Here is a 17,121-nt window from a genome sequence, read left to right as displayed (position 1 = left end):
CAAAACAGACTCTGGATAATGCGGGCCAGTGATCTCAGATGTGTTTCGTGAGACTTATGACAACTCGCCCATATAAGGGTTTCACCTCCAACCTTACAAAGTATGCACAATTTAGCTCTTTAACTCTCCCACTTACAAAGCTTTCAAGCTTGTAATCACTCTTTGTTAACTTAAACATCAGAGTGCCTACATTGGGTAAAGTACCCTGGGTCATTTGATCATGTTCTCTTGTAGTTTGACTGACCACATAAGCAAGCCGACGTCCAAACTGCCATCCAGCTAGGAGCAACCATATCGTACACCATCACTTGCCATTCCCTTAGATGTCACGCATCACTTAGGCACACTTAGGTTGGCACGTAGCCTTAACACCATGAAATGAATTAGAAAGGTGATCTCGTAGCCAAAGAAGTTTTTTATTTCCTTTTTTTGACAATAAATTGAAATTGATTAAATATCAAAAGGCTCGTAATATGATGTACTCGGGTTGGGCTCAGGCATGGGCAAGGCTTAGGTTAGATAATGAATTCATTATATGTGTGTGTGTGTGTGCGCATGTGTGTATTTATGAAAAAATGTATACATATATTTATGTATATATATAAATATGTATGCAAAATATATATTTTGGGCTGCCTAAGGGCTAGATCGGGATTGACCCAAAAAATAAAAAGCTTGACTTTTTGGACCCAAACTCAGCCTGAGGACTGAAAATTAAAGCCCAATCCGCGTAAAATTTTAGGTTGGGCCGAAAACGTGTCACTATAGTACCTAAACTTTCAAAAAGTGTCAAGTTGGTCCCTGCCATTAACCAATTGTCAATTATCTATTGAAAATGTCAAAACTATCATTCGAAAGAAGATACTGTTCATTGCCTTCTACCTTGGACTGAACCGATTATCTTCAAAGAAAAAGGGAGAAAAAACATGAAATATGATAGAGGGAAACAATAATTAAAAGCAAAGAAATAACTTGACAAGAATGTATTTCAGATCTAAAAATAAAAGACAATGACTTCATTAGTTTAGAATCTCAAACACTTTAACTGGTTCAATCTCAAGGTAGAAGACAATGAGGAGTATCTTCTTTTGAATGGTAGTTTTAAAAATTTCAATAAATAACTAATGGTCTATTAATGATATGGATTAACTTTAGGGGTGTCCATGAAAAACCGAAAAACAGAACGCAAAGGTATATATATATATATATATATATATATATATATATATATATATTTTAATATATGTCATGCATTTTCCATATATGTATATTATATTTATAATAATCTATTTATAAATATATTATATATTATATATCATTTATTATTTATAATATAATATTATACATATGTTTATATAATATATAAAAAATAAAAAAATCGAAGAACCAAATCGGTCAAAAACCAAAACCGACGAATCGATTAACCGATGGTACCGGTTGCACTTTTTAAAAGCTTAGATATTGTAATGGCATGTTTCAAAGTTTGGAACTGCAAATTAGAAAGCTAGAACCGTAGTACATTTACTTCATTACTTGGAAAGGAAAAATATTTCCTGTTTCCGGGTGAAGAAGAAAGTCCGACGAGCAGCAATGCAATCGGGTGGAGAGGCAAAGGCCGAAGAAGAAATTTGGTTTATTTGTCACAAGAACAGCAGAAAAGTATTTTCAAAAAACAACACTAAAGATATAAATTCGTAGCAAAAAACAAAAGAAAAATGAAATATAAAGAAATAATCCCAAACTGATGAATTGACATGAAATGACTAGACAAGCTTGAATGACGCCCTGATGGGTCATGGGTCTGGACACAACAAGTCATGCAAAAACCAGTTACCCACTTCCCATACTCTAACACTATCGTGCCGTGGGTGTCAAATTAATGCTCCCAAGATTTAACATTTCCTTCCGCAGATGTGTTACGTCGTCGATCCCGAATCTCAATACGCTCCGACCGGATCGGACATTCCATTTTCCAATATCCAAACATATTTCCGGGTCGGACTCAGGGACTGAATGTGGGGTCAGTTGCCTGATATTGTAATGAGTTCATTCAATGTAACAAATTGAAAAGGCACAATGGTCTAGACAGTTGGGAGTTGGCGGGTCGGGTGAGGAGTTGACGCCTCCGCCTCCAGCTGCCAACTGTTGAACAGTTTGCTCTTCAGACTCCACTGGAAATACTCGATCTGCGGTAAGAAGTAAAGGACGTAACACGAAGAAAATTTTGATTTGATAAAGCAAAGTACGATCTTTAGGAGAGTCTGAGAGATCGATGATGTGAGTGCTGATGCAGAAACAGAATGTTGATTTGATAAGACAAGGTCGCCAGCCTTCTGTCCATGTCGATTGATCAGCGTTAAATTCAACTATTTAAACGCCTATCGCTCCGTCTTCCCTTCATCGACCCACCCATTTCTTCTGATCTCTGTGTCTCGATCTCTTCTATTCACGTCTCTCTGTGATTTAAGGATTCATGCATGGATGATGGATGGGTCTTGCGCAGCTTGCTTGCTTGGAGAGTTCTTCGCTTTTGTTTAAATTATAACAAGCTTTTGGTTTTGCTTCATGATATTTTATTTGCTTAGTTTTTGAGTTATTATAACATTTGCAATTGCTTTTAATTAGGGTTTTGGTGGGTCATCTGTGATCGAAGATGTGTTTGAGTGTTTCTGGTCTTTTAGAAGAGTCTCCGTTTCTGTTGCTAACATTTTCAGCGAATAATTACTTTGTTTGGTAACAACCCATTAATGTCCGTCCGGCCCGCAGCCACCGGTTGTGGTTTGGTGACTAGGGTCTTGGAGGAAGGAGCTTTCTTTAGTCCAGTGTAAGATGGGTTTTGGCTGATCTCTGCTGCTGACTCGCTGGTTCATGAACTCATGAAACTATTGGGAACAGATGCGTTTTTGATCCATCGATGCGGGAGCTGGGTTCGGTTATGACCGTCTCGCCTTGGACTGAAGGGAGCTCCCTTCTGTTCTACGACCTCTTAATCTTCTTTCTTTCTCTCTTCTGTCTCTTCCTTTGATCCTTCTTCACCACTCGTAAGCAATCTAGCTGTTCTTCATGGATTTTGGTTTATTTTTTGCAGGTTTTAGTGCAGTAGAGGACATGCTTTTGTTTCAACGTACGTGTTTCATGGAATGCAAAGTCAGCTAAGAGGAATTGTGGGGGTGGACCTGTTTCTATATGCAAATTTTATTTGCTAATTTCTTGAGAGAGAGAGAGATCGTTCTAACAATATCAGAAGTTATAACCTTGTCTACTCTTCCCTCCTTGCCCAATCCAATACCTTATCTACTCTATTCTGTGTATGGCTCAGATATTATTGCATATGGAAAGAATTTCTTTGCATCCAAGGTGAAACAAATGGAACCCTAAAGGAATTGATCTTTTTGTACACTATTGTTGAATACTAAAGTGGGTTTTCTATATATTTAGAACCAAATATACTAAAAGAAATCAAAATAAGGAAAAAAATGAGGAAATTGCTCCCTCCCCCCATATACACACATTTTCTTTCCTATTAATTAAAAACAACTAAAAGGAGATTACTGTCTCAAAGTTTAAAATGAAAGGTTTAACATTTATTTGCACAAAAATGTTAGAAAAATATAAAAGAAATTAACCTTTTATGTATCATTTATTCATGACTATAATAATTAATTCGCTATCGACTTATCGTGTAATAAAAATATTCCCTTTCAATTTTCACCATACCTCTCTTATTTCATTATTATAATTAGAGGTATCAATTATATACTTTTCTAGTTCTTTTTTTTTTTATTAACCTAATTAAGTCGTCTCCTCCATTTCTCCAATTGTAGGACCCATATACATGGCAAATTATGGGCCCAATACCCATTGATTATAAAAATTATTATTATTTTTAAACTAAATCCTAATTAAGAATGACGCTTCTTCCGCTTTTGCAACGTTGGAATATCTAAACCGTGTTCTAGTGAAAACACGAGATTCCCACGGTATGGTTTAGCAGAAAACTTTAATCCGATCATGTAACGTTTATTGAAAACTTAATTTTGCAACGTATGTTTACCATTTTCGTAGCTAAATTCAAGGCACCGCAACCCAGCGTGTGAAATAACGTGAGTTTGATGATTCTTTCATGTTTGAAAAGTTAATTAATGAGACGGTCCACCGTTCGCCTCATTGGTCTCGCCCTATTTTTTCTTTTTCTATTTCAGGGGAGGGTTTCCAGAAAGCCATTAAACTACAGAGATTAGATTAATGCATGGTTCTACCCTTTGGCTTTGGTGTCAGGCCCAGGCAGTGGGTTCTCTCCCAGTGCGCGAGAATAATATGGAGCGACCGATCATCCCCTTCAAGAATTCAAGGTCGAACGTCTCTCTCCCTCTCTCTCCCTCTCTCTCTCTCTCTCTCTCTCTCTCGTCTGAATTTCTGTCTCTTGTATACATGTTTAATTGGTTTGTTGATTGTTCTCTTAGATTATTAGCTAGAGTTGGGTTGTAATGAAAGGTGGTCTGTTCAATGCATCCAAGATGATCCGCTAATGATTCATTCTTTGGTTCGTCAATTAACCTGTCGAACTTCTAGAAATACTCATGTGTTTTCTTATCGACCCATGCAGAAGGCAATCGAGATTGGTCATGGCTGTCCTTCTCACAGTCTCTTACGTCTTCTCTCTCCCTTCCGTGCCTCCTTTTTTCTTCACCGACCATCTCTCTCTCTCTATCTGTGAGAGTGACCGATAGATTCTGATTCTGTCGCATGGTTGGGGTCTCTTCAGTCCAACCAAGATAGTATTGTCCCGTCTCTGCTGTTGACTCGTTCGTTCATGAGCACATCCATCGGATCGGATAGGATTGGATGAGTTTTTGATTGAACGATGCAGGAGCCGAGTTTGGGAATGGCTATCTCGTCTTGGACTGAAGGGTCTCCTACCATCAAGCCAGAGTTTGTACCACCTTTCTCGTATCTTTTACTCAGCATACCACTCCTCACAAACAAAATAGCTAGGGAACACTTCATTTCACTTTCAATTTTATTCATTCCAAATTAAGAAAAAAAAACAAAAAAACAAAACAAAACAAAACAGAATTTTCACTCCCATCCACTTGCACCGGTGCAAATTGAAAAACAGAGACTAAAACTCAAAATAGTACATATTTTTCATATCGTCACTAAACATGGTGGAGGGAAGTTTCCCTAGAAGTTAAGTCATCTTTGTAAACAATGCTCAAAATCAGATGATTAGGACTCATTTATAGTAGGGCCAAATACGCTCGCTTTCTCTTTTCTGGTATTCATATATCATAAAGAAAGAAATGCTAGGTTGAGTTATAACATAGAAGAGACAAAGAGAATAAGAAAGAACAAAATGTAATCTATATCTATATCTTTGGTTGTCTATCATCAAAACAGGTTTGGGAGATTTCAGGTATTAACATTGCCATGTTAAATGGAGGTAATATGGATGTTATGGAGTGGTGGACAAACCAACTTAAGTAGAAATGTGTGTGTATCCTCTGGCATATATGGAAAAACAGAAATCAAAAAGGCTTTCAATGAGAAATAAGACCCCCTCAAATTATTCTTGAGAGAGCATTTCAAGATTTTGATGAGTTCAGGTTGCTCAATGATAACCAGAATTTGAGCAAAGAAATGAGGAATGTGAAGAATATTTCGTGGAGTCCCCGGAGTTTAGGTGAAATTAAAATAAATTTGATACGTGCACGAACTGTGGCAGTGGCAGCGTGAGACTCGGTCAAGTTGTTTCTTAGCATCTTTATCTTTAGCCAGTAGTAGATAAGCTTAGTCTGTTGGCCAATAGTAGATAATCTTAGTCTGTTTTAGTCGATAAACTCCAGCACAATATGGCTATAAATATAGTCTGAAGAGAGTGAATAAAGGCAACAGTACATCTACCATTCTCCTCTCCTTCCCCTCTCTTGGCTCTCTCTCTCCCTTACTTAATTCTAATCATATCAAAATTTTGATGCATTTTGTACTAAGAATGGTAGATGTACTGTTGCAGCTATAAGCCTATAACTAGGAATCATTTGGACAAGGTTTTGGACTACAAAGGTTACTTCCTAGGTAATTCTAATAGCGGAGGCATGGGCGGCATGGGAAGCCCACAACTTGGCCACCAATTTCAACGATTGCCCGATTGTTATTGAAGGGGATTCAAGTCTTATCGTTGGATGTCTCAAGGGCCTGACTCCTCTTCCATGGAACCTAAAAGCATATTGCCTACAGATGAAGGAGCAATTAGAAGATAGAGTTCGATACAAGCACATGTACCGAGAAGAGAACCAAGAGGCGAATTGGATCGCAAATAGGGCGCACTCTGGCTGTTATTGGTGGTGTAATTTCCACTCTTTGTGGGCTCCGTGTTCTGTAGCACTCTTTGTTTTTCTATAAAAAAACAGCTATTTATCAAACTCAGCCAATAATTTCTCCTATCTGGGGTGGTGACCGCTCTCAGAATCAAACCAACATTCACACGCTTGCCGGCCCAAGATGTTAATATTACACCAAGTAATGTCTCTAATCTGAAAATTAGGAAGCATAATAATTAATGCATTTTATAGCAAGAAGATAATTCCATTTGTACTGGTGTAAATGCATTTTATAGCAGCTGGAGGAAAAAAAAAAAAAAACTTGAGTAAGAGGGGAGGAGATGCATCATTGTATTTGACTATTTGTAGTTATAATTTAGGCTTTATTTATTTGCTGTGCAAATTTCATTTTGTATCCATGTAAATGCATGAGAGTAAAAATGGGTTGAATGTAAATTCTGATTTATTTTTACTTTAATTTGATCATGGTCTTGTTTGTTTGTGAAAAATAAAATGGGAAAGTAAAATTATGTGATCCCACAATATATGAAAGAGAGGCTATTTATCTAGGAGCTATGACTAGAACCTATATGATGTGGTCCCCACTTTTTACGAGATAGAACCAAGGTAGGATGCTTATCAAAAAAAAAAACCTAAGGTAGGAAGTTGGAGCAAATTTTGCATCAGTTTTGAGTATTTGTCTTTCAGACATAATTTGCAATGCCAATAAGTGCCAATAGGTCAAAAAGTATAAATTTATTATTATTATTATTATTATTATTATTATTATTATTATTATTATTATTATTAATGTAGTTGAGAATAAATGTATAAAATGTAGTTGAAAATTATAATGTATAAAATGTAGTTTTGAAATGTAGGTGAGAATGAATTAGGCAAGCGAAAGGTCAGTAGTTGAAAATTATAGATGAATAGAGTAATAGTATTTAAGTTGGTAACGCTGGTAAAAATACCCAAATCCAAACAAACTTCAAAATGAGTAATTTCACCTCTATTTGTTAATAGGGGTGTCAATTGGACTGGATTTGGTCCAATCCAGTCCAGTCCAATGTGAGTCCATTACAAACGGACGTGGTCCAATCCAGTCCAGTCAAATGTGAGTCCATTACAAACGGACCTGGTCCAATCCAGTCCAATGAATATTTTGAATCATTTTGGATTGGTCCAGTGTTCAATCTGTTGAAATTTCTATTAATTTAGATTGGTTTCAACTCAAACCTGGTCATTGACACCTATGTTCTTATCTTCTATCAATGGATCAGATATTAGCTCAATCCAATATAAATTCATTATGGACAGACCAAGTCCAATCCAATATATCATATTGGTCCATCCAATCGGTCCAAATTCAATGTCATATTGGTCCGTCCTGTCCGTCCAAATGGATTTTGATTTGAGCGGAATTCAACCCAAAATTGATCCATTGACACCCCTACTTGTTAAGTCTTTTTTTTGCTAAAATTAATTTTAGACTTTTAAATCTTAATAATTTTTTTTACACTTTTTTTTTCAATCTTTTTAACCATGTTGCTATGGAGGTGTTTGATATTTTTGAAAGTTCATCTGGATAGGGGTGGCAAATGGGTGGGTTGGGTTGGGTACATATTGACCCTCCAACCCATTTTCCACCCATATTTATTGATGTTAGTGGGTCACAACCCACGCTGACCCATATGCATTATAAATGGATGTTAGTGGGTCACCCTAACCCACCCATATGCATTATAAATAGAAATATCAATTAAGGAAATATAAAAATGATAAAAAAATGCAAAAAATATTTATCAAATAAAAATAAAATGAAAAAAACACTGAAAATAATAAATATATCTCATGTAAAACATAAAAAGTTATAGAAAGAAAATTTAAATGAAAGTCATCATTTCACATAAAAACAGAAAATTGTAAAAAACACAAAAAATTCAGAAAAAATAAAAAATAATAAAATACAGAAATTTAGAAAAATATAAAATATAAAAATAGAAATTGTAGAAAAACCAAATAAATACAGAAAAACGTATAAACTGCAAAAAAAAAACTAAAAATTATGGAACATTTAGAAAAACTTTAAAATTCAAAGAAAATATAAAAATTATAAAAAAATACAAAAAATTAGAAAAGTGCAAAAATTGCAGTAAAAACAACAAAGTTATAATAAAGTAAAAAGTGCATATAAATAACAAAATACAAGAAAAACAGACGTAAAAAATGTTTCCAAATGATTTGGAAACAAATGTCTTGCCCCGTGAATGTCCATATTCATGCAACGTAGGTCGGGTCGGGTTTCCTGTCATCGTATCCGCTTTGTGGTCTGGCAATTGAACTCTGAAAGCATGCATCCATCACAGGTTTTTGAAGTGCCCACATCTGATTGGAGCTGGTCTTCTTTTTCTTTTTTGATACGTCAGGAAGATAAATAAAGACAGCCAGGGAGAGCCATTCTGCACAACAGCAGGTTGGACTACCTATCACGGATGAACACTGGTGCAATGTTTTAAAAATTGATCCGGAACTTGAACCACTTTGGCCACTGATTTTTAGGTAAGTGGCTCAACCGTCTGGTTCGAATGAATGATTCATTCTGATTTAAAAAAGTAATAAAAAATTGTTGTCTGGGTCGATGAATCAATCGTCTAGGTCAATAGGTCATTGATTAAGTCAACTGTTTTTGGCCCAGGAACGGTTTTAGGATGAAATGGAATAATTCCTAGATTAATTGGCCCAACTGTTCAGTCAGGTCTAGTTTTCAAAAACTTACACTTAGGGGTTCCAATTGGACTGGATTTGGTCCAATCCAATCCTGTCCAATGCGAATCCATTATAAATGGATCATGTCCGATCCAATCCCATAAAATATTTTGGACCAACTCAATTTAATTTCTGGACTGTCTAATCTATTTAAATTTGTTTTAATTTAAATTAATTATAATCCAAACCTGGCCATTGACACTTATATTCTTATCTTCTATCAATGGATAGATATTAGCTCAATTCAACCCAATCCAATATAGATTCACTATAAATGGACCAGGTGCAATCCAATCCAATAAATACATTGGACCATTAAGTCTGGACTGGTCCAATTAAATAACGTCTTATTGGTCGGTCCAATCAGTTTGATTTGATTTTGGTTTTGACAGATCCAATCCAAAACCGGTCCATTGACACCCCTACTGTTCCATACACAGGCCCATGTAAGACCTACACTATTATGAATACAGAACAACCGATATATTCACTTGTGATAAGTTCCCGGCCATTTTGCATTATTTTGTCTCAGGCCAATCTGGACTCCCCGACAAGTTAACCTAGGGGATGATTTATTGGAGTTGATTTCTGACATGGAGTACTACGTCAACGAAAATAATGTGCAAACTAATGACGTTGAGACGGTTGCATTATTCTTTAGAAATCACCTGATTAACATTATTTCAATTTTCAGCTTAACTTTTTTTGTTTGTCCTTGAGATAAACATTGATTCTCCAAATTTGTAAAATAGATTATTGAATCCCTTTGATATAACCGTTTTCGGCCACGTATCAATATTTTGTGATGTAAAATTTTTTGGCTAAGTACCTCGTTATTTGACCCGGTGATGACGTGCCTTAGTGATGAGCTACTTGGTGGCGAACTCTCTGGGGGAGAATTGCTTGGTGGCGAACTGTCCGGTGGCGAGCCCCTTGGTGGAGAGCTACTTGGTGACAAACTACCGGGTGACAAACTACCGGGTGGCGAACTGCTTGGTGGCGAACTGCCTGGGGGCGAACTGCTTGGTGGCGAACTGCTTGGTGGCGAACTGCCTGGGGGCAAACTGCCTGGTGGCGAACTCCCTGGTGGCGAGCTGCCTAGTGGCGAACTGCCTGGTGGTGAGCTGCCTAGTGGCGAACTGCCTGGTGGTGAACTCCCTGGGGGCGAACTGCTTGATGGCGAACTGCCTGGTGGCGAGCTGCCTACTAGGCGACCGATGCCTTAAGAGAATGTTGGAGCTCCTTGGTGCTCCCTGGTGGCGAACTGCCTGGGGGCGAACTGCCTGGTGGCGAACTCCCTGGTGGCGAACTGCCTGGTGGCGAGCTGCCTGATGGAGAGCTTCCTGGTGGCGAACTGCCTGGTGGCAAACTGCCTGGTGGCGAACTGCCTGGTGGTGAACTCCCTGGGGGCGAACTGCCTGGTGGCGAGCTGCCTACTAGGCGACCGATGCCTTAAGAGAATGTTGGAGCTCCCTAGTGCGGCGCAATCCGACTGCCCTCAGCATGAGGTGGTCTTCTTTCCTTTGTAGGCTGCGGGAGATGAGGGACCTGCGAGAACTTCATCTTTTCCTCCTCTTTGTAGGTGGTGGGAGCTGAGAGACCTACGAGAACTCCATCTTTTCCTCCTCTTTGTAGGCGGCGGGAGTTGAAGGACCTGCGAGAACTGAATCAGAGGTCCCGGGGGTATTTTCCTGGTGGGGGCTCTTCGACGCTTAAGTTAGCACTGTTATTGTAGAGAGCTTTGAAGATAATATGAGAGAGCTAGAGAGCAGGGGTTACTTCCCTTTTCTCCCCCCCCCCCTCCCCTTTGGGGTGTGAGGTCTTTATATACCGGAGTCCTCACGGGTTAGGTGGGTGAAACACCTCCAAACGGTAAGACTCGTCGCATCCTATCAGAACAGAGGTACGGTGGTGAACTCCTCGAGGTCGTCAGGCTGGCGCTTGTGTCAGGCGGCCAGGTCGGAGCCTGGGTCGGGTTATCAGAGGGGTGCCTGCGTCGGTCGGCGGGTCAGTGTCTAGGCCAGGTTGTCAGGTCGGCGGGTCAGTGTCTAGACCATGTCGTCAAACTGGCGCCTGTGTCAGTCGGCGGGTCAGTGTCTAGGCTAGGTTCATCGGTGGGCGCCTTGGTCGGATCATGCGCTAGGCTGGTCTAGGTCGGCTAGGTCGCGCAGGCCACACGCCGCACGCAGCTCGCGCAGGCCGCACGTACGCCATGTTCGCGCGTGCTGCGCAGGTCGCGCGCACGCGCCACGCAGGTCACGTGTGCCGCGCACAGGCGCACGTCAGGCCGCGCGCAGGTCACACCAGGCCGGCTAGACTGGTGCCCGGGTGGGTCACCAACTTTGTAAGTTTGTTGGCTGGGTGTTTTCCTAGTTTTCACGAGGTGCCACGTGTCACAATTTCATTGGAGGGCCAAATCTGCCCTCATCAATAGCCCCCCACTCCCGAGCTGATAGTAACTCAGCGAAGGGAGTAGTTTTATTTTGCCCTGTAAGTCGATGAGCTAGTAAGTGCTGATCCAATTACTAGTGTGGCCCGTAGGCTTTGGGAGCGACTCGTAGTCTACTCTTTTTTAACTTTACCCATGCCGGAGAGGCGACCAGGTCTTAAGCAGTAATGTGGCCTGTAGGCTTTTGGGAGCGACTCGTAGTCTACTCTTTTTTGACTTTTGCCCATGCCGGAGAGGCAACCGGGTCTTAAGCAGTAATGTGGCCCGTAGGCTTTTGGGAGTGACTCGTAGTCTGCTCTTTTTTGACTTTGCCCGTGCCGGAGAGGCGACCGGGTCTTAAGTAGTAATGTGGCCTGTGGACTTTTGGGAGCGACTCGTAGTCTACTCTTTTTTCACTTTGCCCGTGCCGAAGAGGCGACCGGGTCTTAAGCAGTAATGTGGCCCGTAGTCCTTTTGGGAGTGACTCGTAGTTTACTCTTTTTTTACTTTTGCCCGTGCCGGAGAGGCGACTGGGTCTTAAGTAGTAATGTGGCCCGTAGGCTTGGTCTGCATCAACTTCGTAATGCTGGTCACCTACTCCTACAAGAAGCTACTAGGGGCTCGACCTTCGGGGGCAGCACTACTAACTTTAGGTTGCCAGCTCACACAGGAGCCTTGGAAGGCTCGACCAGTAAGGGCGCCTATGTAGTCAGTTGGCCGCCAACTCCCGCGGAAGCCACGAATAGCTCATCTTTGTAGGGGGGACCTTGCGGAGAGGACTGATGTGGCTTCAATTTCTAAAAAGTGAAGACTTAGTTTTGGTAAGATGAGAACTTAGCTTTTGTAGGATGAGAACTTAGCTTTTTGTAGCGTGTTCCCACAAACGACGCCAATTGATGTAACCGTTTTCGGCCACGTACCAATGTTTTGTGATGTAAATTTTTTTGGCTAAGTACCTCGTTATTTGACCCGGTGGTGGCGTGCCTTAGTGATTAGCTACTTGGTGGCAAACTCCCTGGGGGAGAACTGCTTGGTGACGAACTGCTTGGTGGTGAACTGCCCGGTGGTGAGCCCCCTGGTGGAGAGCTACTTGGTGACAAACTGCCGGGTGGCGAACTTCCTGGTGTCGAACTGCCTGGTGGTGCTCCCTGGTGGCGAACTGCATGGTGGCAAACTGCTTGGTGGCGAACTGCCTGGGGGTGAACTGCCTGGTGGCGAACTGCTTGGTGGCAAACTGCCTGGGGTCGAACTGCCTGGTGGCGAACTCCCTGGTGGCGAACTGCCTGGTGGCGAACTCCCTGGTGGCGAACTGCCTGGTGGCGAGCTGCCTGGTGGCGAACTGCCTAGTGGCGAACTGCCTAGTGGCGAACTGCCTGGTGGTGAACTCCTGGTGGCAAACTGCCTAGTGGCGAAATGCCTGGTGGTGAACTCCCTGGGGGTGAACTGCCTGATGGCGAACTTCCTGATGGCGAACTGCCTGGTGGCGAGCTACCTACTAGGCGATCGATGCCTTAAGAGAATGTCTGAGCTCCCTGGTGCGGCGCAATCCGATTGCCCTCAGCATGAGGTAGTCTTATTTCCTTTGTAGGCTGCGGGAGATGAGGGACCTGCGAGAACTTCATCTTTTTCTCCTCTTTGTAGGTGGCAGGAGCTGAGAGACCTGCGAGAACTCCATCTTTTCCTCCTCTTTGTAAGCGGCGGGAGTTGAAGGACCTACGATAACTGAATCAGAGGTCCCGAGGGTATTTTCCTGGTGGGGGCTCTCCGACGCTTAAGTTAGCACTGTTATTGTAGAGAGCTTTGAAGATAATAAGAGAGAGCTAGAGAGCAGGGGTTACTTCCCTTTTCTCCCCCCCCCCCCCCCTCCCCTTTGGGGGGTGAGGTCTTTATATACCAGAGTCCTCGCGGGTTAGGTGGGTGAAAAGCCTCCAAACGGTAAGACTCGTGGCATCCTGTCAGAACCTGGGTACGGTGGTGAACTCCTCGAGGTCGTCAGGCTGGCGCTTGTGTCAGGCGGCCAGGTCGGCGCTTGGGCCGGGTTGTCAGAGTGGTGTCTGCGTCAGTCGGCGGGTCAGTGTCTAGGCCAGGTCGTCAGGTCGGCGCCTGTGTCAGTTGGCGGGTCAGTGTCTAGACCAGGTCGTCAAGCTGGCGCCTGTGTCAGTCGACGGGTCAGTGTCTAGGCCAGGTTCGTCAGTGGGCGCCTTGGCCAGATCATGCGCTAGGCTGGTCCAGGTCGGCCAGGTCGCGCAAGCCACACGCCACACGCAGCTCGCGCATGCCGCGCGCAGTTCCCGCAGGCTCCGCGCGCGCCGCGCAGGTCGCGCGTGCCGTGCGCGCGTGCCATGTGCAGTTCACTCAGGCCGCACGCAGGTCACGTGTGCCACGCGCAAGTCGCGCAGGTGCGCGTCAGGCCGCGCACAGGTCGCACCAGGCCGCGCGCAGGTCGCGCAAGGCCGGCCAAATTGGTGCCCCGGTGGGTCACCAACTTCATAAATTTATTGGCTGGATGTTTTCCTAATTGTCACGAGGTACCATGTGTCACAATTTCACTGGAGGTCCAAATATGCCCTCATCACCCTCCAACCGAACACCCACCAAGTTTGAGTCTTCACTTTCTAGTCGGCTCGTCTAGTATATAGTTACTGAGACATCAATGCATCTTACCGAATCAATGTTTGAGTTGAATATCCAACGTTCTCCAGGCCCAAGTCCTGAGCTGAGAGTTGAGACCGCATGTGCTCCTCACGGAGCGCTGATCTCACAGGCAAATCTATGGTGGGGCCCATTCGATACGATTTTTGAGCCCTCCATTGTGTAAGTAATGGGCCGTACAAACTTTTGCATGGGCCAATCCTTTGAATGCTTGAGTTTTGCACGAGTTAAGCCTTTGCACTCTTCCTGGTTGGACCCACTGCATGAAAGGTCTGAACCCTGATCGCCCGAGCATATGACAAGACACAAAGCGAGTTATGTGGCCTGGGCCCTGCTGGGGCCCATTCAGTAACTACGTTTCATGCAGCCCACACCTGAGGGAACGATTTTGTCTGTTTCTTCTAAAAGGAGTTGGGTTGTTTTGTTTTCCCTCGAAAAGATGAGAGAACGAGGGAGAGTAGGGACTCGTTACCAGCGGTTGAATGCTAGAATATATTCCAGGGCCGCCATTAAACCTGTAAGTAGGATATCGATCTTTTCATTAAATGTTTCCAGACTTCCAACGTACCCTTCGTAACAGAGTCACTTAAAGTTTCTTAATTCTTGTTGAATTTTCAATCTCTCTCTCTCTCTCTCTCTCTCTCTCTCTGTCTGGAGGGTTGATGGGTTTTGGAGTTAGGGGACGTTTCAGTCCAACCAAGATGGTTTCGGGCTGATCTCTGCTGCTGAATCGTCTGTTCATGAACACATCTGTGGGCACGGAGAAGATGTGTTTTTGATGAGAGGATGCAGGAGCTGAGTTCGCTTATGGCTGTCTCGCCTTGGACTGAAGGGTCACCTATTCTGAATGCCTTCTAATCTTCCTTCGTTTCATGCATGGGTTGGTAGGGTTTAGAGGTAGGAGTCTCTCCAGCTCTATTCTTAGGATCTTGAGTTGATTTTCTGCTGTTGAATAGTTGGTTCATGAAAACATCGAATTGAATTAAAGGAAGCATATGTCTTTTTGATCGATAATGCAGGCTGCTGAGTTCGGTTAATTCTGTCTCGGATTGGAGGGCTGGAGCCTGGAGGTATACTTTAAATTCTTCCTTACCATGCACGATGGTTTGACAGACTTCGTATCAAAGGTGGATTGCGTGCAGGATGATCTATACTACGGGCTACTGGGTTCGTAAATTCATCTTACAGGCATGAATAAGTAGTGTTCTTCATCTGAAGATGCAAGAGCTGCTGTAATTGTGTATGGTGATATGTTTCGAATGTATGAGTCGACTTCAAGCTAACTAAGGTTGTCTCTTGAGCTGATTTCAGCTACTGGCTTCAGCAGGAAATCTGGTTAACATCTGCAACTCGATACATATACTTTCTTTTGGGCAAAAGATGCAGACTGTAATGGCGTCTTTGGGTCTCTTTATTTGCATTCTTTTTTGTTTGCTAGCTGGTCTACACAGTTTAACTACCACCATATACAGGTCCATATGGAGAGGATTAATGGGTTGTTTGCTAACGATTTTGTTTCCTTAATTTTTTCTTCCGTCTTTAATTCAGCAGGAAACTTTTTTATGCATGCTCACTGAATCCTCCTCTTACTCTAACCGCGGCTTTAACTTTTAACTGCACTTGCAGAGGTCTACTTTAAATTATGTTTCCTAAGAGACTATTTGGCTGGATATGATCTGGGTGAAGGAGAAGCTACAGCCTACTTTTGTGATGATTGATTTGAAGGAGATTTTACTCTTAAAATGATTTCTTCTTCTGCTTCTTCTGCTGCTGCTGTTTAACAGGTCTATACAAGAAAGAAAAGGAGTTAAGGTTGCAGATGGAAGTGGTTCTTCAATTTTTTTTTTTGGCAATTCAAAAGAAAAGATGACTAGCTTGTATTATTCGGCCTGCTCTGCAATTTGTTAACCTTGTTGGATTGATGACTAGCTTGTATTATTAATACCAAGATGTTAATAACGCTCCTTGCTATATATTTCTCAAGTGTCCTTGATTATTGGGTCGATCTTCCATGGAATGGTTTATACCTTGCCTTGTGGTTGTAGACTCTCTATAGTCAGTGCTGAATTACCTTCCAATTAATCTTTTTGCCAAATTAATGGCTTCCCATGCAGCAATGGCTTCATCTGGCCTTCAGCTATATCTGTTGTCATGTTTGTATGAAAATCATGATTGTGACCCGTGAAACCTTTCCCCTGCTAGCTACTCCTATTTCAGCATCCCCATTAGCTCCAGCTGAAGCATTTTTTAATTTCTGGGTATGAAATAGGTTTTCATCAGACCATTAACTGAAATATATATAGATGAGGATGTTCTTCGTTTCATGAGGATGTTCTTCGTTTCACCACCTTATAACTGAAATATATTTGAGCTTTCTGTCATAGAAATTACTTAAATTTGTCCTAATTCTGTCTGTTGAGAAGCTTGAATTATTAATTAGCCATTCAATTGGTAAACAGTGGAGGCATTCGCACAATTGGACTAGCTCTATAGCTCATAGAGGGAAGTCAGTAGAGAATAATGAAAGCTACCCATCAAAGGCACACATTTCAGACACATGCACACACGTCAGGTATCGTAGTATTTTCATGTGCTTCGACTATCTATTCTCTGCAACACATTTGCTGCTTTTGTCAGACACATTTGCAACTTTTATTTTTAGGGTCCGTTTGGTTCGGAATTGAAATCAAAATTTTCTGGAATCAGAATCGGAATGATCCATTCCCATAGTTTGTTTGGTTCAGATAGGAATGAGAATTAAAATCTGTAGAAATGGGATTTCATTCTCAAAGGAGAGGCAGGGAATGGTTATTCCCTCAAATGGGGGAATGTCATTCCAGCATGAATTGAAATGGGATTCCGATTCCGCCCAACCAAACAATTGAAATCGGAATAGTCCATGTTTGGGAGTTCTTAAGTTAAAAATAAGTGCTTAAAAACAAGTGCTTATTG

General features: G+C 42.1%; 2 long non-coding RNA genes across 2 annotated transcripts; both read left to right on the top strand.

Moving 5' to 3' along the window:
- Positions 1-2,105: 2,105 nt before the first annotated feature.
- LOC148863787 (uncharacterized) lies at positions 2,106-3,311 on the top strand. Its single transcript, XR_016108969.1, has 2 exons — positions 2,106-2,191; positions 3,089-3,311. It is a non-coding gene; the product is annotated as an uncharacterized LOC148863787 (long non-coding RNA).
- Positions 3,312-4,175: 864 nt separating this feature from the next.
- On the top strand, positions 4,176-16,152 carry LOC148863786 (uncharacterized). Its single transcript, XR_016109315.1, has 3 exons — positions 4,176-4,352; positions 8,750-8,882; positions 15,189-16,152. It is a non-coding gene; the product is annotated as an uncharacterized LOC148863786 (long non-coding RNA).
- The last annotated feature ends 969 nt before the right edge of the window (positions 16,153-17,121 follow it).

The sequence above is a fragment of the Nelumbo lutea genome, chromosome 3 (genome assembly GCF_056320005.1).
Source record: "Nelumbo lutea isolate HS-2025 chromosome 3, American lotus-T2T, whole genome shotgun sequence".
In the NCBI taxonomy this organism is placed as follows: Eukaryota; Viridiplantae; Streptophyta; class Magnoliopsida; order Proteales; family Nelumbonaceae; genus Nelumbo; species Nelumbo lutea.
This window is presented reverse-complemented; position numbering and strand designations above follow the sequence as displayed.